This window comes from Sorex fumeus, unplaced genomic scaffold (assembly GCF_029834395.1).
Source record: "Sorex fumeus unplaced genomic scaffold, SorFum_2.1 ptg000058l, whole genome shotgun sequence".
Lineage (NCBI taxonomy): Eukaryota > Metazoa > Chordata > Mammalia > Eulipotyphla > Soricidae > Sorex > Sorex fumeus.
In genome coordinates, this window is record NW_026606115.1 from 24,326,373 (window position 1) to 24,354,354 (window position 27,982).

General features: G+C 40.9%; 1 pseudogene; it reads right to left on the reverse strand.

Moving 5' to 3' along the window:
• Nucleotides 1–483: 483 nt before the first annotated feature.
• Nucleotides 484–24,168, reverse strand: LOC130034150 (platelet-activating factor acetylhydrolase IB subunit beta-like; annotated as a pseudogene).
• Between the last annotated feature and the right edge of the window lie 3,814 nt (nucleotides 24,169–27,982).

Here is a 27,982-nt window from a genome sequence, read left to right on the forward strand (position 1 = left end):
CCTGATTCAGCTGGCCCTTGGAAGTTCCTGTTCTCTGGTGTTAGCTTGTTTGAAATGTGGGCAGAACTTGGGGTCAGAGCCATACTACAGCAGGGAGAGAGGGCTTGCTTCTATAGCACACACACTCTTTCTTTTATTCTCTCCACTCCTATTTTATACACTGTTGTTTCCAATATTGTTACTGTTAGGGTATCAACATGCATATCGCTTTACCTCATTTCAGGACCTAGTCTTGGTTCAGAATGACACCTTCCCTCTATTACTTTTGTATTGATCCATTCCCTGAAGTATCACACCAGTACATCCTCCCCCAGTGGCTGCTCCCTACTAAGGATCAGTTCTCCTGCTCTTTGCTTCCTGGGTTGTTAAAACCTATAGAACTTCTAGACCAAGCATGTAAATCAGTATTTTGAGTGTTATGTTTAAGGATCTCAAGCTGAATCCAGAATACTTTATATGTGAGGCAATTTTTATTTAATGGGATTAACCATGATGTGGTGACTGAGTGCCCAGAGGAAATAGAGAGATCCCGACTGAGATGTAGTGAGGTCTCTTACACTCCCATACCTTGATGGTTTGATCAATGTTACCAGTCTATATAGAGCTGAACATCTTATGGACATCTAAGGAAAAGAACAAAATGATCATGTGTTTTGATGGTCTTGATGCATTGACTGTTCTTATAATTCCATACATATCAAGTCTTGTCATAGGGTAACTCAAGATAAAGGTTCCCAGAGAATGGAACCGGGCCCAAAGCACCCAGTTATCATGACCTACGTGGGTCATAAGTCTCTCAACAGTGCTTACACACACATCACATATTTATTGTCTTATCTATGGATCCAAATAGTAAAAAAAAAGCCCAGGCTCACACTTTTATCAGTACCAGAATGTATCGCTTCCACAATGAAAGTATATGAACTTTCTGGAGTCCATGAAATTCATTCCACAACGTGCTAATGTTCCCAAAGCTCCCTGTTACATTGCATAATTGCTACAACCGAAACATACACAGTATAGCCATGGGAACAGCTTGCTATCAGTGTGCCGTCCTGGTTAGCTTCCACCATAGTACTCATTCATGTGGCCTGTGAATGTCTTCATGCAGTATAAGTTGTGTCCCGTGAGGCAAAAGCTATATAACCTCCAAAGGGCATGATGGCCATTGAAGAAGCATCATAATCATGATCATAGATGGTTCTAGGTGCTAATGCAGAGAGAATTTTGAAAATTCCACAATAGTTGACCTCTCACTATCTGATATTTGCAAGAACCATCTGAAGTCACTAATTTGGAATTGCAAAAACAAACGTTCACATTTGTAGTGCAACAAGTCAGTGGTTAATTTTCTTTTTGATTTGGAGATTCGTTTTGGGGCAGAGGATGGAACACAACCCCACAAAATAATTTCCAGGGCAGACATATATTGTATTCTCTAAGTCCCAAATTCCAGTTTTTTGTTGTTTTTAACAGTGCCTTTGTTTTGATAATACAAGTAGTATTCTGTAGGCTTTGATCAAGTTCATTTACACTTTTCAAATAGAGAGGTGATAACTCAGCAGAGGTCTGGGGATGGTTATGGAGTACAGGTATCACATAGGGCTATGAGTGGCCCAGTGCCACAAGCTGTGAATTAAGTTTCTCACCACACCAGCACTACCTCTAAGTGATTCCTCCCCACCAAGGAAGGTGCAGAATTTCTTTGGAATTTCAGTTTTATATCCAAAAAAGGTCCAATCCAATATATCCCAAAGAACTTATGAAGTTCAACAAGCAGCTTTTTATTGAAGGACTGAAAAAAGGAAACAGAAGGCAGAGATGCACTGTAAAACTTTTGTTTTCACATCATAATCTCCCATCCACACGGCAGAGCCTGGCAAGCTACCCATGGTGTATTTGATATGCCCAAAACAGTAACAATAATGGGTCTCATTCCCCTGATCCTGAAAAAGCCTCTAATATGGAAACATTGGGAAAGACGAGTAAGGAGAAGCTGCTAAAATGTCAGGGCTGGGATGAATGGAGATGTTACTGGTGCCTGCTCGAGTAAATCGATGAACAACAGAATGACAGTGATACAGTGAATCTTTTAATAAATAAGGCACCGAAAATTTATGTGTTGTTAGAAAAATCAGTTCTTTTAATCACCTGAAAATCCTTATATGTTTTCTTTTCCTTTCATTTTTCTGTGTGCCATTTCTCGGAAGCTAGCCAGGATCTTGTTTTCCCTCTTGACCTCTCCTCTTTGTTGGTGGATCCAATAACTAACTTTTTATCAGCACTGTAGATCTCGTTCTATTTCTCCCCTGAGACCACTTCCATCAGACAATGCCTGAGGGAATTTGATGTGGGGTTTAACTTCTCAGCAGTGAGTCTCATTGAATGACTTCAATCATCTTTCTTCATGCACAAAAGTCTATTTAAAATTCAAATTCCAATCATCTTCTAAAGGAGTAAATCGAAAGGTCTAGTGTTTTCTCTGATGTCTCCTTTTCCTGCTTTGGGATTTTTGTTGGTGGGCGGGGCGGGTCAGTCATACACAGTGTTGCTCAGAGCCTACTTCTGGCTCCTGGGTGGGCTCAGGGGATCATCAGGGTTGCTGGGAACTGAACCTGGGTCGACCACATTTTAAAGCACTCTACCTGCTGTACTCTCATTCCAGACCCTCTAATGTGTCCTATGATTCCTTTCTATTACTCACATAATGATCTCTGCTATTTCACCAAAGGAGAAAGGGTTACTTTCAAGACTGAAGGTCTATGTCTGACCCTGTTTCTCAACAAACAACCAGACATGGGCAATTTATTAAATGCCTTAGGTGACATGTTGCTTTTGCCTTTGTGGAATTGGTAGTTGGATAGATAAAAGATTTCATTTGTCAGGGATGGAGAGAAAGTACAGTAGAAAAGGTGCTTTCCCTGCCTAAGGCTAACTGCTGTTCAGATCCTGGTCCTTAATAAGGTCCCATGATCATAGGCAGGAGTGAAACCTGAGCACAAAGCCAGGGTGTGTCCCCAAATATAAAAAAAAACAAAAATGGTTTAATTGTCATTAATCAGGTGGAATTTCTTGAAGGTTCTTATTTATCATACAGACAGCTGAAAGAATTATGTCTACAATCTACAATATTAAAATTTCTGGGTAGGGTCTGGAGCAATATTTCAGTGGTTATGGTGTTTGCCTTGCATGCAGCAGACCCAGGTTGTATTCCCAGCAACCTATATGTTTCCCCAAGACTGCCAAAGTTAATCCCTTAAGTGTATACCAATGGCAGAGCAATGAGTACTGCCAGATTTGTCTAAAAAATAAGAAAAAACAACAGTCAAAAAAACAGTTTTGGGTGAGGGCTGGAGTGATAGTACAATGGTTTAGGTTTTTGCCTTGCAAATGTTTGACCGGGTTCAATATCTAGCACCCCTAGCCAAGAATAAGCCCTGAGTACAGCCTAGTGTGGCCCCAAAACCAACGAACAAAAAACCTTTTGGTGAACATGTATAATGTCTCTAGAATCCTTTAGCTGCTCAAAATAGGATTTATCATGAGGGTCAAATTAGAAGAGTATAAAGGGAGAGGGAAACTAGTCATCACGTTTAAACAGTCTTTTTTAGGTGGGGAGCATACTTAATAATGCTCAGGAGTTACTCCTGGTGGTGCACGCAGAGATCACTCCTAGCAGGGGTTGAGGGACATACGGATTGCTGGGGATCAAACCTGGGTCAACCTCATGCAAGGCGAACCCTATTATCACTTAGTCCCTAAACAGTCCTTTATTAAAATTAAGACAGTTTTATCTTTTGGAAATGATACATTTTGTTTTTTATTTTATCTTACTCATTTATTTAATTGAATCACAGTGAGATACACAGTTACAAAGTTGTTCATATTGGGTTTCAGTAATGCAATGTTCCATCACCTGTCCCTTCACCAGTGTCCATTTCCCACCACCAGTGCTCCGGGGTCTCTCCTGGTGGTACCTGAGGAACCATGTGGTGCTGGGGATCAACCTGGACATCCTGCATGCAAAGCCTACACTCCAGCCCTTTGAACTCTTTCCCCCAGCCCTCTCTTTTTTCCTAAAAATAAACAAACCTGGATGGAGAGATTTTAAAGAAGGTAGGGTGTTGGTCTTTCATGAAGCAGACTCCAATTTGACCAATGGCATCCTATATGTTCCTCTGAGCACCATCAGGAATAATTCCTGAGTAATTCCTGAGCACATCCAACTGCCTCCCCCCACCAAAAAAGAGAAAGAAACAGGTAAAACGTTATATAAATATCTCTGACATCTATGCAACCTATTCTACAAAATCAGCTCAGTAACAAAGGAGAGGCAATCATTTCAGGTGACAGGGAAGATGAGAGGAGAATAGGAGATACCAATGAGGCTGGGATTATGGCGAAGTGTTAGAGCATGTGTCTTGCAATATGTGAAGTCCTGGGTTCAATCCTCAACAATGCCTGGCCTCCACCAGCAGTGTCTGGTCTCCCGAGAAGCATTTAGAGTTACCCTTATGGCTAATAACAAAGATATCTATCAAAAAGGAGATTATTATGTATTTAGGTAGTTCAGGGTCCAGTGAGTAGAGCTGTTGCTCTAGACCAGAGGATGCCACAAAAATAGTCTGTAATAACAATTAATTATGTCCCTTTTAGAACACAGGGAAGCCTATCTCAGGCATGACAGTGCTGGATCACAATATATCTGAATTCTCAACTCTCCCAGATTATGCTGCTGTAAGTAGGTAGACTAGGAAAGTACCACCAACCCCCAATGCCACCGTGGCAGTGGAATTCCTAGGGAGCAGTAAAACAACCTAGTCCTAAGATTGTCAGGACCCACCCGTGGCTACAGCAACTAAGACCCGATAAGACCTTTACCTGGAGCGCTCCAGACCACAAAAGTCTGGACCCATCCTCTGAAAGAAGATCCAGCAGAAACAAAAGTCAAGAAAAGGAGTTCCATAGAAGATCATACCAAATCTACTGCCCTTGTCATCCATCCAAGCAACAAACTCTTACTTAGCTAGAAAGACCCATATAGGGAAGGTTGGAGAAATCCTATGAAAACCACTTTGAACAAAGTAAGGGCACATATATACTGCCTGAACCCACGTGCTGCTTGTGCCTATGTGGTCAAGCACATGTGGAGCCTTAGCAAATGTGGCACCTGTATCTGGCTTCTTGAGATGTGTACTCGGGATCTCCCCAACTTTGGAAAAATGTGTATTCTCTCTTGAACATGTTACTCTCTCACACTTTCTCTCCTTCCTTTCCTTTCTTAAGGATTCCAAATAAAATCTGCTTTTAAGTCAGAACACCCGTCCTCCTGAAATTTCTTTCTGCATGATAGGACAAAGAATCTGTAAGGCCTGGGTATGTTTTTTTCTTTTCTGCAAAGAGTAATTCTTGCTCCAGCCTGATTCCATGGCTCCTCAAAAGAGCGGTTGTGGGAATCAACTCCCATGTTGAGAAGACCATACAGATGTCAGGCATGACTTGACGTCCGTCTTGAAAGGCTGGCGGGACTTGAGGTATGTGTCGTGCGGAGGAGCATTGCAGACTTTATTAGTCCCAGCCTTTTCAGTCAGTCCTGGGTTGACAAAGAAGAACCCAGAGAAAGTGACTCTCACTCCTCCCTGCCTCACATAAGCCACCCCTGTAGGGGCCCACCAACTGCAATGCCACTTATTTCCACAGGAGCTATTTTAATACACTGTATTAATAGCCAGATGTATTTTTGGTTGCTATTGTTGTATAGTATATAGTGCTGAGAGCAAGCAGGGCCCCATGAGGGATCCTTGAGGGTTTGGAATCAACTCAGAGCTTCAAACAAGCTAAGTATGTACTTTATCACCTTGGTCACACATCACCACCCCCGACTAGCAGTATTTGTCTCCCCATAGATCCTTCATTCCCTTGAAAAATGGTTTAATTTTTGTTTATTGGGGATCACACAGCTGGCTGTGTTGAGGGGTCACTCCTGAAGGTGCTAGGGAAACCATATGGAGTGCCAAGGATCAAACCAGGATTGACAGCTTGCAAATTAAGCCTTTGACACCTTTACTGTCTCTCTGGACCTAAATTTTTCTGGTTTTGTTTTGGGGCCATTCCTATAATACTCACGGGTATCTTCTGGCTATACACTCAGGAATTACTCCTGATAGTGTTTTGGGACCAAGTGGGAATGAACACTGAAAGGCTGCGTGCAAGTAGCAAGCAGTAGTTCTACTAGCACTAGGACAGACCCTGAGATTATTTCTTTGGTCTATGGTACTGTGGGCTGTGGCCAGCTTACATCTGTCTAGAAAACTTCCTACAGCTGAGAGCATTTTCCCTTGGAAATACCCTTCCTTTCTGGGGCCAAAACCCAAGGCAGCCCTAAATATATCTGCTTTCTGCACTGACCTTGAAGAGCTTAGTCTTGGGGAGAGGGGAGTCCCAGAATTCCAAGTATCTAGCCTAAATTAAAGTTCCCCTGGGGAAATAAAACAATGTTCACAAAGTTTCTTTTCCTAGAGTATTTTTGTAAAAGTCCAGTAGCCTTATGGTGGTAATAAGCAGTATAAAATTAATTGTTCTGGGCCTGCTACAGGGCAGACTTGAAGGGTGGATGGGAAAATGAAGACAATGGTGGAGAGAAGATGACGGTAGTGGTGAAGTTGGTGTTGGAATATTGAGTTCCTGTAACAAATCATCATAAACAACTTTGTGAACTACAGTGTTTAAATATAGTGAGGAAATTTTTTAAAAATATTTAATTAAAAATGTTATTCAAATCAAGTTATTTCAAGTATTTAATGATCACAATAACATTAGCTATTTACTGTTCATTATATATTATCTCTTTTCCAATATTAATATGATTTTTCCTTTGGGCAAAATAATAGCATATTAATGATTTGAACATAATGAGTACTAGAAAAATGCTTATTGACTATTGATAAAAAAGGAAATTTTTAAATGTCTTAAATGACCTTTATATATTACTTCATTTTATTATTTTTTAAACTTTTGGTTACAGGCAATTTCTTCTATTTTAGTGTGCTATATTTGAGTTTGAAACTTCTTAATCACAGCATTGGCACAGTTATAAAGTTATTCATAATCGATTTCAGTCATATAATGTTTCAACACCTGTATCTTCACCAAGTATACATTTCCCACCACCAGTGTGCCCAATTTCCCTCCTGCTGCTCACCCTTCTGCCTCTATGGCAGGCACTTTCTTCTCTCTCTCTCTCTCTCTCTCTCTCTCTCTCTCTCTCTCTCTCTCTCTCTCTCCCTAAACTTTTGGGAATTATGGTTTTCAAGACAGATACTGAAAGATTATCATATTTATCCCTTTATCTACTTTCAACACTCAGTTCTTGTCCACAGTGATCATTTCTATTAATGTCATAGTAATCCATTCTCTATCCTAACTGCCCTTCACTCCCCAAACAGTTTTGGCAAGATTCCAACCATTGATCAGTGTTTCTGACCCAGTTTTTCCTTGCCATGAATATTAGTCTCATAATATATTTTTAATATCCCACAAATGTGTGCAGTCACTTTCTCTCTGTCTCTATCCTTTAACCTACTTCCCTCAGCATAATGCTCTCCATGTCCACCCATTCATAATTTAGGGCTGGAGTGATAGCTCAGCGGGTAGGGCATTTGCCTTGCACACAGCTGACCCGGGTTCAATTCCCAGAATCTCATACAGTTTGCCAAAGCCAAAGCACCGCCAGGAGTAATTCCTGAGTGCAGAGCCAGGAGTAACCCCTGTGCATCGCTGGGTGTGACCCCAAAAAAAGCAACAAAAAAAGTCACAGTCACAGTCACGGTCCTCCCGTTGTTCATCGATTTGCTCGAGCGGGCCCAGTAATGTCTCCATCGTGAGACTTGTTGTTACTCTGTTTGGCATATAGAATGCGTCACGGGTAGCTTGCCAGGCTTTGCTGTGCAGGCGATATACTCTCGGTAGCTTGCTGGGCTCTCCAAGAGGGGTGGAGGAATCGAACCTGGCTCGGCTGGGCCCACTGCGCACAAGGCAAACGCCCTACTGCTGTGCTATCGCTCCAAAACAAGTAAGAAAATTTAGTTACTTCATTTTTCCTAACAGCTGCATAGTAGTCCATTGTGTAGATGTACCATAGTTTCTTAATCCAGTCATCTGTTCTCAGGCACTCCGGAGAAATTGTTTCCAGACTGTGGCTATTGTGAATAGTGCTGCAATGAACACTGAAAGTGAAGATGGCATTTCTGCTCTGTGGTTTTGTGCGCCCAGGATATTTTCCCAGAAGTGATACTACTGGTTCAGATTGGAGCTCAATTTCTAGTTTTTTGAGTAATGTCCATATTATTTTCCAAGAAGGCTGGACCAGTATGTATTCCTACCAACAATGAATGAGAGTCCCTTTCTTTCATCATTGGTGCCAGCACAGGTTGTACTTGCTCTTTTGGATGTGTGCCAGTCTCTGTGGTGTGAGATAATAGCTCATTGTTATTTTGATTTGCATCTGCTTAATGATTAGTGATGTAGAGCATTTTTCATATGCCCTTTGGCCATTTTTAATACTTCTTTGAGGAAATTTCTGTTCCTAAATGATAATTTTAACTTATTATTTTATCATTTAAATATTTAACATTAATAATTTATAACAAATATTTAATATTATTTAAAATGATATTAATTCTAATTGAAAATTTTAAATGTGTCAGAGTTACAAAGATATTTAATGTTTCTGAAACCATTCTTTCACATGTGTACATTTTTTGCCATCAATGTCCCTAGTTTCCTTTACCCCTTACAGCCTGCCTCTATGGTAGACAATTTTCTTTTCTTTCCTTTGTCCTTTTTACCTTTTAGGCACTGTGGTTTGCAATACTGTTAACAAAAGGTCTCATGCATATCACTTTACCTCCTTTCAGCACTTAGATCTTGTTCAATTATCATTTTCGATCTATCATTTTCATAGTGGTTCTCTCTCTGTCCTAATTGAACTCCCCACCTGTTGAGGCAAACTTCCTACCTGACCTTCATTTTTGTTTCCTTTAGGTATTATTCTCATAATATGTTTTATATATCCTGCAAATGAGTGCAACCATTTTATGTCTGTTCCTCTCCTATGGACTCATTTTGTTAATGAGAATTTATGTGGCAGTCCTGGGTTTCATTTTGTTACTCCAAAAACAATCCCAAAGTATTTCACCCAATATCCTCCTTGAGCACTGTTGTCTTGGCCCAATTGCCCCACCCACCAATAAATGGAAGAACGTCCATTTTAGAATAAAATTTACGTCTACAACAGCTGTGAGACTTCAATAATAATGCATTTCCCAAATTGGCTAGAACAATTTGGCTAGAACAATTTGGCAGAACATTAACTGGAAATATAAATTGAGTAATAGTACAACCCAATTAGACTTACATCTTTATACCAATTATATGATAGTAGCTGGCTATATATTTCACAAGGATACATAGACTATTCCTCAGAATAGACCATATTCTAGGTCATAAAACGAACTAATTTTTAAATAATGGAAATTAAATAAAGTCTATTATCTGAGTGTAATGTAGTAAAATTAGCAAACACTGAAAATTGGGGAACAGATATGAAAATTAAACAGCATAATCTTACATAACCAATAAGACAGGCCTAGTTCCTCAAATTGGATAAGGAAGGAGAGTACTGCTTAGGGACCCCGGATTGGCTATGCCCATTCCCAGCCCCAATATAATGAGGAAGCTCAGCAGTCAGGGGGTCTGCATTGTACTCAGGATCACCATTTTTTCTCCCAGGTCAGGATTGTCTCTGACCGATGAAGTGCACTGTGGCTCTGCTATGTACTATGACCATGCATTTCCTCACCTATCCATGACTTACCGTAGTAAATGTATAAAGAGGATTTATATGTATATAAATGAGGTTTCGTTGGAGGCACTAAACCAAACAACAACACACAAGAAATAACACCAAACTCAAAGGTCATAATAGTAGAATAACAGAGAAAACAACCAGTCTAAGTGAGTGAAGATGCTAGTCCAGAAGACTTAATCAGTAAAAATGAGCTATATATAAAACTCTCTGATAAGGACTTTAGAGAGGAATTGTTGGGACTGTATGTGGAGTTCAAGGAAGCAATGGAATACACCTCCAATAAAATTAAAGAGGCTATGGGGACATAAATGGGGAAACTACAAACAGAAAATGACTGATCTGAAAAACTTGGTCGGTGAAATGAAAAACTCCCTGGAAGGCCTCAACAGCAGAGTAATAGCTGCTGAGGACAAGATCAGTGAGCTCCAAGAACAAGTGCATTAAATCACCAGACAACCACAGAAGATGGGGAGAAAGCCTCCAGAGAAACTAATGTATAGTAAGAGAACTTTGAGATGAATCGAAGAGAAATAACATCAGAATCACTGTGGTCCCAGAGGACTAAGAAGACAACCCTGAATAAAAGTCAACAGCCAAAGACATCATTGCTGAGAAGATTCCAGGTTTGAAGAGTACATACACACAGATCCAGGATGAAAGAAGGGTACCATTTACAAGAAATGCAAAGAAAAATACTCCAAGCATATCCTAGTGAGAATGAAGGAAACAACAGATAGAGATAGAATACTGAAAGCAGCAAGAACAAGGAAGGAAATTATATACAAAGGAGTGTCCTGAAGACTCATATCAGACTTATGAGGAAAAAACCCTGCTGGTCCAAATAAAGTGGTGGGATAGAGTGAAAAAAACTCACTGAAATGAATACCTCATCATGAGTACATTACCAGGTCAGACTCTCACTCATATCTGAAGGAACAAAATAGAACATCACAGATAAACAAAAATTCAGGAAATTCATAAACTCAAAACTATCCTTATAAGAAGAACTAAACAAGCCATTTTAGACAAGACAAGCCCCACAAACACGCCAAACCCCTGCAAAGAAATGGCATAAAACTCCATAACCAAAATCTCTCTCAATGTCATTGGGCTAAATACACCAATCAAGAGATACAGAGTGGCATTATGGATGAGAAAATTGAAACCATCACTCGGCTGCCCACAAGAAAACATTTGAACAGTCAGAGCAATAACAAACCTAACCCAAAGTTTGGAAGATAATTCTTCAAGCAAGCAACCCCCTCATAAGACATCAGGTTTTCAAAATCTGTTAGATTCTACTAGTTGGAAATCCATTGACAGGAAAATGACCTTTTGTTATGCATCTATTCCTGCAGTGTCTGCAGGACACTGTATTGCTTTGCAAAAATAAAGTGTTTTATGCAATAGTCACACCATTTCCTTCATTGGCCTCCTAGAAAAATCTCAACTGCGTCTTTTGTCTGGCTTTCATGTTGAAATCCATTAAGAATTGTTGACATTTATGGTTGTATTTGCATTTTGACCAAATCTCCATGACTTTAGAGCCTCTTGTCCTACAGAGGGCAAAGTCCTGGTGGGAGCAGAGAGTGTATCACTTTAAGCTTTAGCACAGAATGCAACCATAACAGCAGGACTCATGGCAACATGTTTAGTGATGTCACAGTCATATACATTTGGGTGCCATGGTGTGGAGGATGGATGGCTGAAGTCCTGAGCCTCAAAGGCCAGTGAGGATTCTTTGATGGGACAGTATTCTTAGCAAACAAGGGAAACAGAACATCCTGAGAAGACAGGGACTCTCAAACATCTATGAACTTAGAGATACAGATGTGTAACGAGGCCTCTTGTGGACACATGAAGGGAGGGTTATTAGAAGAGCCAGGAAGAAGTAGATTTAGAGTTTGGGTGGCTGTGGAGTCAGGGGGCAGAGATACATAGTGAGTGATCTGAGAAGCAGAGACCTTCAGGTGTATTCTAGGTAGTGAGAAAGGGAAGGAGAGAAGTGGTCTGATATGTGTGAGAGAGGAAACCAAGACTGGTCTTAGGTCCTGTAAAGTCTCAGGAATCTGTGCTCGACTGCCTCTACCCCTCTCAGGGACTGGGCTCAGTCTTCATTGCTCTTTCCCTCTTACCTTCCTCCTTCCCCTATTAATCACCAGTCTCCCATTACTCTATGAAAGCAAAGGTGGGAAGAGTCTCTGCTGAGACTGAGGGCACAGAGCTCTCACAAAATGAACCTGACTTGTTGGGTGTCTCTTGATTATAGATTGGATTCGTTTGTGAAAAACAGTTTCTTATGTTTGGAGTCCAATCAGTGGCCTATTATACATCCAGGAATTAAAAAGTATTTTATTTTCCTGTAAGGGAAATAGCACTACATCAAATAAGCTTAATGCTGTAGCCAAAATGGCACCGACCCTGAACAATGAGAAGAATTACATAGAGCGATAGCTGATTACCTTTATTCAAATAGCTTTGAACAAGAATATTTCATTTTTAAAATGGAAGCTGAATTGGCTATGAGTCAAGAATTAGATACCAAATATTCCGGACTTTTGGAAAATAAATGGACATCTGTTAAGCTTATAGAAAAAGGCTATAAATTTAGAATTCAAATGAAACTGAGCAAAAGAAGAACTGAACGCAAAGTACAACTTGGACAGACAAGATGGCATAGATTAGGTTTCCCTTGTTTTAGAGAAACATGCATTGAATGGCTATAGGATCCCAGTTACTGGCTTGGTTTTCCACCCCGTATTCACTATTATGGGTTTGTCTTAGAAGATGCTACAATTAAATCGTGGGATTATGAGATTGGATCTTGGTAACAAACTCTTCAAGGCAGTGCACACTCTGTTCAGACTATTTTTTTTACCAAATTGGTAAATTGCTCGCCTCCTGCTCTGCAGATACTGCTGTCAAATTGTGGGATTTTCAGAGTTCTCTCTGCATTTGAACCACCTCTGACCATGATCATGATGTTTCTTCACCGTGCCATTTGGAGGTTATATAGCATCTGCCTCATAGGATACAACCTTAAAGATATGAAATATACAGACAGGCTACTGCGTGAAAACGTTCATAGGCTACACGAAGTGTGTATGTATGGTGAAAGCAAATCAAGATGGTACTCTGATAGGAAGCTATTCTCATGGCCATACTGTGTGTGTTTGGATTTTAGCAACCATGCAGTGCAAAAACGATCTTCAGGAACATGAGCATGCTGTGGTCCGCATTTTGTGGACTCCAGAAAGTGCATATCTTTCCACTGTGGAAGCAATGAGTTTTGGTACTGAGAAAAGTGACTCTTCTGGATGGATCCAGAGATTCAGAGATCCAGAGATAAGATGATTAAGATATGGAATGTCACCACTGGCATGAACATTTGTGACCCTCACTGGTCTTGATAACTGGGTGTGTGGTCTGATTCCATTCCCTGGGAACTGTCATCTTGAATTGCACTGATGACAAGATGGGATTTTAAGAACAGGCGATGTATGAAGATAAGCAAAGTGAACGATCATTTTGCTTCCACTTTGGACATCCATAAGACTATGTGGTGACTAGCAGCCTTGATCATACCATCAAGATTTGGGAGTGCCAGAGACATTACTGAGTCTCATTTGGGGTCTCCCTGTTTCCTCTGGAAACACTCTCACCACATCACATTTAATCCATTTGCTCTGGTGAAATAAAAATTGTCCTCACGTATAAATTATACTGCACGCAGATTGAAGTACTTAAACATTAAACTCAAAATATTCATTTACATGCTTGGTCTAGAAGTGCCATAGGCTTTAACAATCTGGGCAGCAAAGAGCAGGAGAACTGGTCCTTAGTAGGAAGCTTCTTACTGGTGGAATGGGTGTGGAGAGAGGTGCGAGTTCAGGGAATGGATCACTACAGCAATAATAGAGGAAAGGGGCCTTTCTGGACCAGAACTAGATCCTGAAATGAGGTAAAGTGATATGCATGTTTATATCCTATAAGTAACAATATTGAAAACAATGATGCATAAAATAGGAGTGGATATAAAAAAAAAAGAAAAAGAAAACTGCGTGCTATAGAGGCAGGCTGGGGGCCAGGATAAAATCTGTGGACATTAGAAGAGGAAATCAGCACTTCTGATGAGACTGTTGTTGGAAAATTGTATGCCTGAGACTTTTAAAAAGTGAAGAGCTTTTTAACTTGGTAATTCACCGTGATTCAATAAGAATATTTTTATATAATGTTGGGGCACTGCTATTTATTCAGCCATTGATTAAGCTGATTGAATTGGGCATAAACTCCACAAGAATATTTTTCAAAAAAGGGTAATAGTTAAAATAATTGAATTGGGACACTAAACTGAATAGTTGGCAGCTTCGTTTTATGTTGAATTATTTATTCCTATGGGTGAAATGGTGGCTAGAAGGACTTTTTCTGAAACATCTATTAAGTAACATCACTTAAATCAATTTATAAATCATCTATAAGGATGTTAGATAATGAGGCTATAAGTCAAAAATCTTCTGTAGTAGGTTTTGGGATTGTACTTCAGGTAGTGTTCTTGCCTTGCATGTGGCATACACAGTTCCATCCCTGGTACCCAACACTGTACCTGAGGTACTACCAGGAGTGATCACAGAGGTCAGAATCAAAAGTAAGTACAGAGCCCTGTTGATTATGCCCCAAAATAAAATAACAAAACAAAACAAAATAAAACAAAATAAAAATCTCCTGGGCAAGTGGGGTAACTATTTGGGATTAGACTTTGCAATTTTTGTCATGACACATTTGCCAAATCAATAGGAAGTCAGTTAAGGACGTTTCAGTTGTATATTTTTATGAGAAAATGACTGCATGTCTCAGATGCTAATAATAAATCATTTCCCACATTAGATAAACTTTTATTTGTGTTCTTCTTAAATGAGTAAACTGTATAGTACTGTGACTTCCAAGTTGAATTTAAACTTACATCAATGGTGTCATGGTATGAACCACTATTTGTCTTTGATGTCATTTAGGGTGTGTGATGCACATTTCAAAATAACAAATAGTCAAAAGGTTATCTCTCTCATTTATAAGGAAATGTATATATGTGAGCTTAAATTTTCTTTTTTGTTTTATTTTGTTTTTTTTTTGGGGGGGGGGGGGCAGGTCACACCCGGCGACGCACAGGGGTTACTCCTGGCTTTGCACTCAGGAATCACTCCTGGCAGTGAGCTTCAATTTTCAACATGAGTCTAAGAGCAGTTGAACCAGTGTTTACTAGTTAAAGTGGCAAGGCTTAATGGAGCATGCATAAAAATGTACTGTTTTCTTCTTTTATCTATATAAACAGTGTGTAAATATTTGGGCAACTTCCCAATCATAGATGAATATCTGTGCCTAGAAAATCTTGCTGGTTTGGATCACATGCTGCCCACCTCCCAACAATCCTCTTTCCTGGGTCTTGTTTTCTCTCCAGCTCCTTTCCCTATGCCCTGCCATTCCTTTTCTTTTTTGACCACACTCAATTGTTCTCAGGGCTTACTCCTGACTCTGTGCTCAGAGATCTCACCTGGCGGGATCAGAGGACCCTGTAGTATACCCTGACTCAAACCTAGTTGTCCTCAAGCAAGGTGAGGTAAACACTCTACACGCAGAACTGTCACTCAGGCTCCATATCCACAGTCTCGGTGCCCTGGGGGCAGAGTGGTTGCTCTGCATGTGGTCGACCCAGGGCCTCTCCTGGGTATGCAAAATGGTCCCCAGACCCAGTCAGGAATGATTCCTGAGCACAGCCAAAGGTAAGCCCTGAGAAACAATGTGTTTACCCCCACTGAAATAAAACAAAGAGGCCAGAGAGTTAGTACAGCAAGTACAGTGTTTGCCTTGCACGCAGTCAACCCTGGATTGATCCCTGGCATCACAAATAGCCTCCAAGTATCTCAAGGAGTAATTTCTGGGTGTAAAGCAGATGTAACCCCTCAGTATCGCCAGGTGAGGACCAAAACACAAAAAGAAAAAAATCAGATTAAAAATTCTATTTAAAGGAACAACATTAGAATCATGGGACTACCTGAAGCTCAGGGAAACAATCCCAATGAAAAAAACACTGTCAAACAAATCATTGCTGAAAAATTCCCAGAGCTCCGCAATGCAATCATTCAGGTTCAAGAAGCCCGAAGGGTGCCAGCTAAAAGAGACCCCAACAAAAACACGCCAAGGAATATCATAGTTAGAATGATTGATGCTGCCGATAGAGACACAATACTGCAAGCAACAAGGGCAAAGAAGGAAATCACATACAAAGGAGCACCCCTTAGATTCACAGCAGACCTATCAGAGGAAACCCTACAAGCCCGAAGGCAGTGGCAAGATATAGTCAAAAAACTCACTGAAATGAATGCTTCACCAAGAATACTCTATCCGGCTAAACTCGCCCTCAAAATCGAAGGAACAGTACACTATTTTCTAGATAAACAGCAGCTCATGAACCTCATAGACTCAAAACCAAACCTAAAGCAAGGCCTAAAGGGGCTACTAAAAGACAAGACAAACCCTACAACCACAATACACCCTACAGAAAATGACACAAAACCCCATAACCATACTCTCTCTCAATGTCAATGGTCTAAATTCACCATTTAAGAGACACAGAGAGACAAAATGGATACAGAGACAGAACCCAACATTCTGCTGCCTACAAGAAACTCATCTCAACAGCCAGAACAAACACAGACTCAAAGTCAAAGGATGGAAAACAATCCTGCAAGCAAACAGCTCCTTCAAAAAAGCTGGGGTGGCCATACTAGTATCCGACAACATTAATTTCACATTGAAAAAGATTAGAAGGGACAGTGAAGGCTATTTTCTCTTCATCAAGGGATACATACAGCAGGAAGAAATCACACTCTTAAATGTATACGCACCTAATGAGGGAACAGCTAAATATCTAAAACAACTGCTAACAGGTTTTAAGGAGGACATCGCTACCAACACAATAGTACTTGGAGACTTCAACATCGCCTTATCAACTCTGGATAGATCAACAAGAACAAAACCCAGCAAGGAATTATTGGCTTTGAAAGAAGAAATAGAAGAGAGAGGGCTTATAGACCTATACAGGGCTTTACACCCCCAAAAGAAAGAATACACATTCTTCTCCAGTGCGCACGGAACATTTTCCAAAATAGACCATGTCCTAGGACACAAAACATACCTCAACAGAATCAGGAAGATAGAAATAGTATCAGCCATCTTTTCAGACCATGATGCACTGAGGACAGAAGTGAATCACACACTGACACGGAGAACAAAATCAAACACCTGGAAATTAAACAACTCGATGCTGAACAATGAGTGGGTCAAGAACGAAGTCAAGGACGAAATCAAAAGATACCTGGAAACAAATGAGAATGAAGACACAAACTACCATAACTTATGGGATGCAGCGAAAGCTGTATTAAGGGGAAAATTTATAGCTCTGCAAGCATATCTTAGGACTGTAGAAATGATGCACATAAACAACTTGACCTCACAGCTCAAGACCTTAGAAAAGGATCAACAGAAAGAGCCTAAATCAGGCAGAAGGAAAGAGATCATAAAACTTAGAGCAGAAATCAACGACATGGAAAACAAAGAAACAATCCGAAAGATCAATAAAACCAAGAGCTGGTTCTTCAAGAAAATAAATAAGATAGATAAACCACTAGCAACACTCACAAAGAAACAGAGAGAGAGCCTTAATAAATCGAATCAGAAATAAGAATGGGGATATCACAACAGAAACTAAAGAAATTCAAGAGATCATCAGAGACTACTTTGAAAGTCTGTATGCCACGAAACAAGAAAACCTAGAAGAAATGGATAAATTCCTGGATTCCTATCATCTCCCAAAGCTGAGTCAAGAAGATATAGAGTACCTGAATAGACCTATTCACATCAAGGAAATTGAAACTGTAATCAAAAGTCTTCCCAAAAACAAAAGCCTAGGTCCAGATGGATTTACTAGCGAATTTTTCCAAACATTTAAAGAGGACCTATTGCCAGTTCTTCTCAAGCTTTTCCAGGAAATTGAAAAAACAGAAACTCTCCAAAACAGTTTCTATGAAGCCCATATCTCTCTAATACCAAAAGGAAACAAAGACACCACAAGAAAAGAAAACTACAGGCCGATATCCCTGATGAACACGGATGCGAAGATTCTCAACAAAATACTACCCAATAGAATTCAACAAGTCATCAAAAAGATCATACATCATGACCAAGTAGGATTCATCCCAGGGATGCAAGGATGGTTCAACATTCGGAAATCAATCAACATAATCCATCATATCAACAAAAGAAAAGATAAAAATCATATGATCATATCAATAGATGCAGAGAAAGCATTTGACAAGATCCAACACCCTTTATGATGAAAACCCTAGCCAAAATGGGGATAGAGGGGACATTCCTCAATATAGTTAAAGCCATCTACCACAAACCTACAGCAAACATCATCCTCAATGGGGAAAAACTGAGAGCCTTCCCCCTAAGGTCAGGGACGAGACAAGGATGCCCACTCTCTCCACTGCTGTTCAATATAGTACTGGAAGTACTTGCAATAGCGATCAGGCAAGAAAAAGATATTAAGGGCATCCAGATAGGGAAAGAAGAAATTAAGCTCTCACTATTCGCAGATGACATGATATTATATTTAGAGAACCCTAAAACCTCTACCAAGAAACTCCTAGAAACAATAGGCTTGTATAGTAAAGTGGCAGGCTATAAAATCAATACCCAAAAATCCATGGCTTTCCTATATGCAAATAGTGAAAGAGAAGAACGTGACATGAAGAAAACAATTCCATTCACAATTTTGCCCCAGAAAATCAAGTACCTAGGAATCGCCTTAACTAAGGAAGTAAAGGATCTGTACAAAGAAAACTACAAAACGCTACTTCGGGAAATAAAAGAGGACATGAGGAAATGGAAAAATATTCCCTGTTCATGGATGGGGAGAATCAACATTGTCAAAATGGCAATACTTCCCAAGGCACTGTACAAATTCAATGCAATCCCTATAAGGATACCCACGACATTCTTCAAAGAAATGGAGCAAACACTCCTGAAATTTATATGGAACAATAAGCCCCCACGAATAGCTAAAGCAATTCTTGGGAAAAAGAAAATGGGAGGAATCAACCTACCTAACTTCAAGCTCTACTACAAAGCAGTAATAATCAAAACAGCATGGTACTGGAACAAAGGCAGAGCTGCAGACCAATGGAACAGAGTTGAATATACTGACATCTCCTCCCAAACATATAATCATCTAATCTTCGATAAGGGGGCAAGAAAAGTGAAATGGAGCAGGGAAAGCCTCTTTAATAAATTGTGCTGGCAAAACTGGACGGCTACATGCAAAAAAGTGGGCTCAGATCTCTGCCTAACGCCATGCACAAAAGTAAGATCAAAATGGATTTATGACCTCAACATCAGACCGGAATCCATAATGTTTATTGAAGACAGAGTTGGCAAAACTCTCCACGATATTGAAGTTAGTGGTATCTTCAAAGATGTCACGCCACTGGCCGAGCAAGTGAAAACAGAGATAGACAAATGGGACTATCTTAAACTAAGAAGCTTCTGCACCTCAAAAGAAACAGTGACCAAAATACAAAGACAGCCTACAGAATGGGAAAGAATATTCACCAAATACACATCCGACAAGGGGTTGATATCAAGGATATACAAGGTACTGGTTAAACTACACAAGAATAAATCACCCAACCCCATCAAAAAATGGGGCGAGGAAATGAACAGAAACTTTTGTAAAGAAGAAATCCGAATGGCAAAAAGGCACATGAGAAAATGCTCTACATCACTAATCATCAGAGAGATGCAGATCAAAACAACAATGAGATATCATTTCACACCACAGAGACTGGCCCACATCCACAAGAACAAAGCAACCGGTGCTGGCGTGGATGTGGCGAGAAAGGGACCCTCCTTCACTGCTGGTGGGAATGCAAGCTGGTCCAACCCTTTTGGAAAACAGTATGGACGATTCTCAAAAAATTAGAATTTGATCTCCCATTTGACCCAGCTATAGCACTCCTGGGAATATATCCCAGAGAGGCAAAAAGGTATAGTCGAAGTGACATCTGCAATTGTTTGTTCATTGCAGCACTCTTTACAATAGCCAGAATCTGGAAAAAACCTGAGTGCCCGAGGACAGATGACTGGTTAAAGAAACTTTCGTACATTTACACAATGGAGTACTATGTAGCCGTTAGAAAAGATGAAGTTATGAAATTTACATACAAGTGGTACTACATGGAAAGTATCATGTTAAGCGAAATGAGTCAGAAAGAGCGGGATAGACACAGAAAGATTGCATTCATCTGGGGAACATAAAGCAACAAAACGGGAGACTAACACCCACGAATGGCTCAGATTAGTACCAGGAATTTTGCTCCATGACTTGAAGGCCAGCCACATGTGCTAGGTGAAAAGGAAGCTCAGATAGAGAAGAGAGCACCAAATAAAGGGTGTTGTGAAGACCCTCCCAGGGTGGGAGAGACATGCTAAAAGTAGTCTATGGACCAAACATGATTGCCACTCAATGCCTCTCTGGCAAAACACAGTACCCAAAAGAAGAGAGAGAGAACAAGGGGGAATTCCCTGCCACAGCGGCAGGGTGGAACGGGGGGGGGGGGATAGGGGGTGGGAGGGATGCTAGGACCCGTGGTGGGGGAGGATGGGCACTGGTGGAGGGATGGGTACTTGATCATTGTATAACTGAAACCCAAGCACAAAAATTTATAAGTCTATAAATGTACTTCATGGTGTTTCACTAATAAAAAAGGTAAAGGCCCTCCCGTTGATCGTCGATTTGCTCGAGCAGGCCCAGTAACGTCTCCATTGGAGACTTTGTTGTTACTGTGTCTGGCATATCGAATACTCTCGGTAGCTTGCCGGGCTCTCCGAGAGGGGCGGAGGAATCGAACTCGGGTCGGCCATGTTGGCCGCGTGTAAGGCGAACGCCCTACCCGCTGTGCTATCGCAGTTACCTTTTCACTAATAAAAAAATGATTAAATAAAAATAAATAAATAAATAAATAAATAAAAGATATTCAACTGCAAAAAAATTCTATTTAACTTGTAAATAAAGTCCTTATTTTTATATTTTGGTTTGGGGGCCACTCCTGGCTGTGCTCAGGGCTTATTCTTGACTCTGAGCTCAGGGATTACTCCTGGTAGAGCTTTCTGAACCGTATGAGGTCCAGAGATCCTACCCATGTCTGCAAAGTGTAACATAAATGCCCTACCTGCTTTCATATTGCTCCGTTGAAAGACTAAATTTTTACTATTCCTGATAGCTTCCTAAGTGAAAACTACTCAGTTATGAAAGAATAGTACTCCCAAGACATTTTCAGAAGCTTCATAAGTTCTTTATTTGGCTTCGATAGAAGTCTGTGACAACCTTTTCCCACCCCACAAATACTGGATAAATTGAGAGGGTTATCACTTCTGGGAATATATCCCAGAGATGCAAAAAAAAAAAACAATAGAAATGACATCTGCACTTGTATGTTTATTGCAGAACTATTTACAATAGCCAGAATTTGGAAAAAACCCAAGTGCCTGAGAACAGATGACCGGTTAAAGAAACTTTGGTACATATACACAATGGAATATGATGCAGCTGTTAGAAAAGATGAAGTCATGAAATTTGCATATAAGTGGATAAACATGGAGAGTATCATGCTCAGTGAAATGAGTCAGAGAGAGGGCAGACATAAAATGACTGTGCTCATTTGTGGAATATAAAGTAACAGAATGGAGACTAACGCCCAAGGGTCGCTCCACGGCTCATAAGCTGGCCTCACATGCTGGGGGGAAAGGCAGCTGGGATACAGAACGTACCACTAAGTGAATGATTTTTGGAGGGCTCGCTGAAGATGGGAGATGTGTGCTGAAAGTAGACTGTGGACCAAACATGATGACCACTTACTACCTGTATTACAAACCATAACACCCAAAAGGAGAGAGAGTAAAAGGGAATTTGCCTGCCACAGAGGCAGGGGTGAGGATGGGTTGAGGGTGGTGGGAGGGATACTGGGAACATTAGTGGTCGAGAATGAGCACTGGTGGATGGATGGGTACGCGAATGTTGTATGACTAAAATGTAATCACGAAAGTTTGTAAGTCTCTGTTTCTCACAGTAATTCATTAAAAATAGAAATAAATAAAAATTAAAATGAGTGGGTTATTGCTTAGGATTGAAGTTTATTTCAGAACTGCAGTTTTTTTCCATGAGAAGCATCCACTATCTCCATCCACTCTCTCTTCTTTCCAGACTCAGTCTCCTGTTATGACCAAGTGGATCCAGCTTGGTGAGTCATCTTCCACTAAGTGGAGGGCTGGGGATTGAACACATAGATGGATAGTTCCTTCCAGTTAAGTCCTACAACCTTCCACTGACCTTTTACTTCCAGCCCCGTGTCCCACCTCAACCATTCCAGCATGGTGTGTGTCTTCCAGGAAGGGGGTGAGTTTAGATAAGGAGGCTGCACCATTCAGCACATTCATTTTTTGTCTGGATTTCAGAAGTTAATCAAATTGGGGCTAATAGATCACATACATATTTAGGGCACTGTTCTATTTTTCTGGTTTTAGGGCCACACCTGGCAATGCTCAAGGGTTACTCCTGACTCTGAACTAATGATTTACACCTGCTGTGCTTCAGGGATCATGTGGGATGCCGGGGATCAAGACCCAGGTCGAACGAATGCAAGGTATACTCTACCTTCTGTATGTACTATATCTTCTGTAGTGTACTATTCCAGTGTGTCTAGAATCCACCTTGGTTCAATTTCAGGCACCACACAGCACTCCAGCCATTGCTGGGTGGCCCCTGATGATCCACTACACTGAAAAGCTTGAGCAATATCACTTTCTGAGCTCCTCAATTGAACCCCTACTCGGCTAAATGAGAACTGCTAGTGGAGCTCCCTGGTCTCTGGAGCACTGTTTGGAGCCTGAAAAAAATCACAATTCAATCAAGTCAAAGTGGTTCTACATCTACGGCCAGAAACTCTTTTATTCTCTCCTGGTCCACACTCACTGTGCTCAGAGAACACTTCTAGCAGTGCTCTGGGGGTCTCTATTCAGTGCTGGTGTATCAATGCTAGGTCGGCACATACAAGGATGACATCTCACCTGTTGTGATGAAGAAAATATCATCTTGCCCACATATCTTGTTTTAGTGCCATCCCAGTTATACTCAGGGCTTACTCCAGGCTCTGCAGGATTATCCCTGGAGGGCTCCAAGGACTTGCAGTAATCATGACCCGTGAGGGTCATTGGGCTCATGCCAGTGCTGACATCTCACATCTTAATCATTTTACTTCTGGATCCAAATTTAAGTAATGTCCAGGCTTGCCACCCTTTTCAGTACCAGAAATCCTGTGCTTCCACAATGGAAAGAAGCCCAGGAAATTCAAAATGCATTCCACAACATGTTCATATTCCTGAAGCTCACTGTTGCACAGCATAGATGTTACAACCTAAACATGCACATTATGGTCATGGGGAAAACTTGATTTCAGCGTGTCATCCTGATTTGGTCACAACATATGTACCCATTTTGTGTGGCCTGTGAATGTCTTCAAGCAGTATACAGTCTGTATATCCCACATATTTAAGGTTGTATTCCATTATGCAAACACATATAACCTCCATTGGGCATGATGGCCACCGAAGAAACATAGTGATCATTGGCCACAGATGGTTCTACTGCAGAGAGAACTCTGAAAATCCCACAATTTGATGGAAGTGTGTGTAGAGCAGGAGGCAAGCAACTTCCCACGGTGGTCATATCCTGAACTGAGTCTGTGTGGCCTTTAAGAGTTTGTTCCAGAGCTTCACTCTCAGTCCCAGGCTTTAATTGTAGCATTTTTCTGAAGCCAAAGCCATAATAGTGAATGTGGGGTGGAAAATCACTTAGTAACAGAGCTCCTGTAACCGTTCAGTGCATGGTTTTCTTAGACAAGGGGAACCCATTCTATCAGATCTTGTCTGTATTCATGGCATACATTTGCTTTCAGTTCCTCTTCTGCTCGGTTGAGCTTCAACTTTAAATCCATAACCTTCTTCTGTAACCTCATAATGGCTGTCCATTTCTTTTCTAAAACTGCCACATGTTTGTTATCAAATTCTTAACTCATATCCAATTGATCATTCGTTTTAAAATGTAGTATGCCCATGAAAAAGCCGTTTGCATGAAGGTAGAAATCTCTGGATCTTTGAAGCTCTTGACCTTCTCTTGGGGTCAGTGCCATTTTGGCCACACCACTAAACTTACTTTATATAGTGCTATTTCCCTTCTTGGGAAAGCAGAATGTCTTTCAATTACTGGGTGGATAGTAGGTCACTTGTTTGGACTACAAACAGGGCAAATTATTTCTCTCACAAATGAATCCAATATATAATCAAGAGATGTCCAACTAATCAGTTTTATACCATGAGAGCTCTGTTCCCTCAGACTCAGCACAGCCTCTTCCCTCCTTTGCTTTTAGAAAGGTGGGCACCTACAAGGATAGCCCCTTAACCTGTTGTGATGAAAAAAATAGAGCCCTTCCCACACTTTTTGTTTGTTTTAGTTCCACACCCATTGGCAATCAGGGCTTACTCTGGATTCTGCATTCAGGGATCACTCCTCGTGGGCTCGGTGTACTCTCTGGGATGCTGGGATCAAACCTGGGAGGGCTGTGTGCAAGGCTAGCACCTCCCTCCCCCCCCCCCCCCCGCTGTACTATGGCTCTGGACCCAGGTCCTCACATTTCAAACAAGCTAACACCAGAGAGCAGGAGCTGTCAAGGGACAGCTGTTTCTGGGCAACGTGGCATAGTCAGTGAGTGCATTCAGAATGTCCTTATGATGGTGAGAGTCTCTCTTGGTAACTGGGAATTGTACCTAAGTGTACCCCTGTCCTTGAGGTGGTCTCTCCTTTGCTTTGCAGATAATATGCTTGAGAATTGAGCCTCACAAGGGGTGATCCCCGAGCACAGAGCCAGGAGTAAGTCTTGAGCACTTCTGGGTATTGCTCAAACACCAAAATTAAAAGAATAAAGAAATTTGGCACCAGCACAATATTACAGTGGGTAAGGTGTTTTTCCTGCACGTGGGTGGCCTGGTTTACATTCCAGATATCCCATATGGTTCATCAGCACTGCCAGGAGTAATTCCTCAGTGCAGAACCAGAGTAACAGCTAAGCACTGCCAGGTATGGCCCAAAAACATACCAAAAATTAAAATTAAATATTTAAACATTAAGAAATAAATAAATATGGTACTTGAGAGAAAATAGCACGTACAGTTTATAACTTGCACTGAGGTGACCCACGTTTGATTCCTAGCATCACTGCCAGGAATTATTCCTGAGTGCACAGCCATAAGTAAGCCCTGTGAATTGCTGGGTGTGAACTAAAAAACAAAAAGTAAACAAATAAATAAATAAAGGACTTGTTTGAGAACCAAGCCAGAACAAGATAACCATAACCCAGAAAGGGGGAAGAAATCACAATAAGTTCCAAAATTGGACAGATCTAAGCAAAAATCTCAGTGAGTTCAACTGAGGGTCAAAATATTCATTCACATAGGAAGGCCCGCCAATGGGTAAAGGGATCAGCGTTGAATCCTAGTATGTCTGAAACCCAATCATGAATAATTTTGTAATTTCACAGTGATTAAAGAAAACAGCTTCTCCCACTGAACCGGACACCCTCCAGTGGGGGACACCGGCCGCAGCTCCGCCGCAGGACAACCCATCACCTCACCGGCGCCTCCATTCCAGGATCCTGGGTGGGAGTGACCCTGGGATGAGCCGGGGGCGTGGCCACTACTTAGGGGCATGGCCTCCCAGGAGTGGGCGTGGCCTTCTCCTGGGCAGCTGGCCACACTTATATTTCCCAATCCGAGCAATCAGGACTTCCATCCCACCCTTTGTCACCTAATACAGACCAAAAATTTCTGACCACCTGTACTACAATACAACAATATTCCCCTCGCCTACTCCATTTTTAACAAAAGACCAGTATGAAAAAAGCGGTACAAGCTCAATATTAAAGAGCACATCCTCAAAAGCTTCATTCAATGTCTGTTATAAAACAAAGAATAATGCCTGACTGAGAAGGTCAAACTCTAGAAAGGGAGAAGGGTAACTACCAGCGACCAACCTTATACAAAATCCTTTCCCACAATAAGAGAGAACAGTACAGGGTTCTACCTCTAGAAAACCAAAACAACATGAAGAAACAGCGCAAATCTCCACTACAAGGAGAATACAAAGAAAAGAATCCCGAATCCTCAACCGAGGTTGTCCACAATTATGCTCTCTTCGATAAAGAATTCGGGACGAAATGCAGAGGATGTCCAAGGATCTACTCAAAGAATCAATGAAAGAGATATCCAGAAAAATAATAGAAGAAATGAAAGAAACAATAGAACAGATGGTCGAGAAAATACAGGAAGAAATGAGAGCAGAAATAAAAAAGCTACAAAAAGAAGTGTCACAAATAAAGGACTCAGTAGATGAAATTAAAAACTCCGTAAGTGCCCTCAGCAATAGGATAAGTGCAACTGAAGAGAGGATCAACGAGCTTGAAGATGAGCAACAGAAATCCCACAGGGAACAATAAGCAATAGGAAAAGACCTCAAAAGGCTCTAAGGAGAATCAGAGACCTAGGGGATGACGCCAAGAGAAACAACATTAGAATCATTGGAGTACCAGAAGGACAGGGAGACAACCCCAATGAAAAAGCCACAGTCAAAGAAATCATTGCTGAAAAGTTCCCAGAGTTAAGGAATGCAGACATCCAGATCCAAGGAGCCAGAAGGGTACCAGCTAAAAGAGACCCCAGAAAAAAAACTCCAAGGCATATCATAGTCAGAACGATGGATGCTGTGGACAGAGACACAATATTACAAACAACAAGGACAAAGAAGAAAATTACATACAAAGGAGCACCCCTTAGATTCAGAGCAGACCTATCAGAGGAAACCCTCCAAGCCCAAAGGCAATGGTGGGATATAGTGAAAAAACTCAATGAAATGAACGCCTCACCAAGAATACTCTATCCAGCTAAACTGTCACTCAAATTTGATGGAACTTCACAGGCTCAAAACCAAATCTAAAAGAAAGACAAAAGGGGCTCCTGTAAGATAAGAAGGAAAACACGTACAAACACAACCAGCTCCTACAGAAAGATGGCACAAAACCCCATGACAATAATCTCTCTTAATGTCAATGGTCTAAATGCACGAACCAAGAGACACAGACTGGAAAAATGGATCCAGAAACTGAAAGAAACATTCTGCTGTCTACAAGAAACTCATCTCAACAATCAGAGCAAACACAGACTCAAAGTTAAAGGATGGAAAACAATCCTGCAAGCAAACAGCTCCTTCAAAAAAGCTGGGGTGGCCATAATAGTATACGACAACATTAATATCAGACTGAAACAGATTAGAAGGGATAGCAAAGGCCATTTTCTCTTCATTAATGGATACGTACAACAGGAAGAAATCACACTCTTAAATCTATACGCACCTAATGAAGGAACAGCTAGATACTTAAAACAACTGCTAACAGATTTTAAGGGGGACATTGCTAGCAACACAATAGTAGTTGGAGACTTCAACATCACCTTATCACCTCTGGATAGATCAATAAGAACAAAACTCAACAAGGAAACATTGGCTTTGAATGAAGAAATAGAAGACAAAGGACTTATAGACCTACACAGGGCTTTACACCCCAAAAAGAAAGAATCCACATTCTTCTCCAGTGTGCACGGAACATTTTCCAAAATAGACCATATGCTAGGCCACAAAACATACCTCAACAGAATCAGGAAGATAGAAATAGTATCAACAATCTTTTCAGACCACAATGCATTGAGAATAGAAGTGAATCACACACAGGCACGGAGAACCAAATGAAACACCTGGAAACTAAACAACTCACTGCTGAACAATGAGTGGGTCAGGAAGGAAGTCAAGGAAGAAATCAAGAGGAACTTGGAAATAAATGACAATGATGACACGAGCTACCAGAACGTACGGGATGCAGCGAAAGCTGTATTAAGGGGAAA